We start from the raw sequence: 3,172 nt of genomic DNA on the forward strand, positions 1-3,172 counted from the left end.
TGGTTTTATTGTCAGACTTTGGTAAATACATCCTAATTACAGGCATGAGTTTAGATAATGTCTAGCTATTACTATAATTGCAGATTCAATACTAAGGACACAATTACTATATGATGCTCTGCATTTGCAATGCTACCTGATAAGAATCCGGGTGATGATACAAAGGTTGGTGGTGTTGAAGGTTGCTGTAGATTATAACAGGATATTGATAGAATGCAGAGCTGGGCTGAGAAGTGGCAGATGGAGTTCAACCTGGATAAGTGTGAAGTAATACACTGCAGGAGATGAAATTTGAAGGCAGAATACAAGGTTAATGGCAGGACTCTTAGCAGTGTGGAGGAACAGAGGGATCTTGGGGTTCATGTTCATAGATCCCTCAAGGTTGCCATGCAGGTTGATAGGGTTGTTAAGAAGGCATATAGAGTGTTGGCCTTCAATAGTTGGGGTATTGAGTTCAAGAGCCACAGGGTGATGTTGCAGCTCTAGAACTCTGGTCAGACCACACTTGAGTATTGTGTTCAGTTCTGGTCACCTCATTATAGAAAGGATGTGGAAGCTTTAGAGAGGGTGCAGAGGAGATGTACCAGGATGTCACCTGTACTGGAGAGCATGTCTTATGAGGATAGGTTGAGCAAGCTAGGGCCTTTTTTTCTTTGGAGAGAAAGAGGATGAGAGGTGACTTGATAGAGGTGTACAAGATAAGAGGCATAGATCGAGTGGACAGACTTTCCCAGGGTGACAATGGCTAACACAAGGGGACATAATTTTATGGTGATTGGAGGAAGGTATAAGGGGGATGTCAGGGGTAAGTTGTTTTTTTTAAAAAAGAGTGGTGGGTGCATGGAATACACTGCCAGCAGAAGTTGTGGGGGCAGATACATTAGGGACATTTGAGACTTAGATAGACACATGAATGATCGAAAAATAGAGGGCTATGTGGGAGGGAAGGGTTAGATAGATCTTAGTGTAGAATAAAATGTCAGCACAACATTGTGGGCCAAAGAGCCTGTACTATGCTCTAATGTTCTATGGAGATGTGTAGTTCAGTGGTTTTGAAAGTCATCTCTGTCACTCTTGGGCTTCAGTAACATTGCATTAGAGCAGTTAATTAAACAGAAGAAATTGCATTGTGAACAGCAATAATCCACACAGCAAAAACCCAACTATCCCACAGCTTCCCTGTTCATGTTTTGCTTCTTGTAAAGGCTCTATGTTTGTTTCATAAATGTCTACCCATAATTGGCTGCCATTGTAGCAGCGACCAAATTTATATTTGTTTTTAATTCCACCTGAGTATTTAATCACTATCTAATTGCAACAGCCCCATTCTACTCTGCTTTTTTCTACATTTGCTAAATTTAATCTCTCCACTCTCAACCCTTCAGATCAATTATCACTCCCGTTTCTTTTGAGACCTTTCCTCTTAATGAGGTGTCCTTTCCTAATCATCCAGTATTTGCGGACTCCAGATCATCAATAGCGGAAGTATGGCCTGCATTACCAAATCCCATCCAAATCTATTCCATGTACTGCTTGGGCAATTTTTCCCTAAGCATTGTCCACTACCACCCACATTAATGCTGCTTTGAAGTACTTGCTCCTTATCCAATCACAGTTTCTCAATGAAAAATCTTCACTGCCTTCCTCCTCATCCTGTGATTTTGATCTCCATTCTCAATTATCATGCTTTCCTCTAAATATATTACCCTCATCCTTCCTTAATTCTCCATCCATAAACTCACCTAGCACTTTTGTCACCCCTTCAACACAGCTAGCTTAGTCACCTTCTCTGCTCCCTTTCTAACTGATAACTCCTCACCCCTGCCAATTAATATTTACTCCCCAGCCATTCTTAAAATCCATCAGCTATTCTCCAAAACAAACATCCAGGACCCTTCCCTCATAACATCTGTGCAAGGGAATCTCCCTTCTTTTCAGTGTCACTGGGAGTGCTACCTCCCAAATCTAATTAGCTTTCCTGTTTCACTTACATGATTGATCATACCATCTTTTCTATAGTATTAGGGTGAATTTTCAATTAACTGAAACTAGAGCAGGTGTGTGTATAGTGATACAATGAGGATTATAGAAAACTGACATTTCTGGCTTGCAGAGAAATTAGCTTAAGCATTCTGTTCCTGGGGACTGCCTGTATTATCACATTTTAATTTATCGCAAAGATTGAGAGCAGGTATTGTTATGCTGCTTGTCTCACCAGTTAAGCTAAGAACTCTTCCAATTATATATTATGACAACAGAACCACTATCTTCATTCCCTTTCCACCCTCTCATTGCTCACTGACTTTCCAAAGTTGGCATTTTAAAGGACAAACACATCTGCACCACCAGCATGACTGACTGTTTCCACCTCACATACATCTCATCTCGATTGATGAAACCCTCAGCCAGGCTTTTAATATTTCTAGACAATCTTGTTATGGACTTTCATTACCTCTCATCACTAAACTTTTGACAGCCTAAGCCTCAGTTTGCTTCCAATTCTGACTTCATGCCCAGCTCCAAATTTTCAACTGTCTTGAGCTATGTCTTTAGTTATGTCTTAGCTGACACCCACCCACCCATTTCCTGCCTTGGCCAATAACTCCCCTTTTCACCTTAAAAAGTTATTAACCAAGTTTAATTTCCTATGTAAAGAACCACATAACTCCATGTAAAATAACTCAATTTACTTATATCAAGCAGAATCAATTCTCAGTTCCATTATGTGTAATTTGTTTTGTAAATAAATTTCAGGCTTTGAGCAATATTTATATCACAGTAGATTCCAGTTCATGTTAAACAAACCATATCTGAATAATCTTCAATTCCCCTCCAGAAGCATGGTGTGGTAAATTAGTGCTAAAAATCTACTGTAGAGAGTAAGAGAACAAATATGATAGGAAGCCTGTTAGAAAAGATAGGTGTGGACAGTGGGGTTTGAAGCAAATGCCCTTTAGTATAGATAGGCAGAATTTGGGCTGGTATATAAGCAATTGAAATTTAATGCAAATGAAAAAAAATTCAAGACATATTCAGACTGAGATTAGGTGTAAAGCAGTCAAGGCAGATCTTCCCTTCTGAATACAGTTGACTGAGCACTTACTGTTAAACTGTAGGATTTAAAGGGTGGGGGTAAAAAGGTATTTGAGACTTTCATCGTGGAGTAAAGGCA

This window comes from Pristis pectinata, chromosome 2 (genome assembly GCF_009764475.1).
Source record: "Pristis pectinata isolate sPriPec2 chromosome 2, sPriPec2.1.pri, whole genome shotgun sequence".
Lineage (NCBI taxonomy): Eukaryota > Metazoa > Chordata > Chondrichthyes > Rhinopristiformes > Pristidae > Pristis > Pristis pectinata.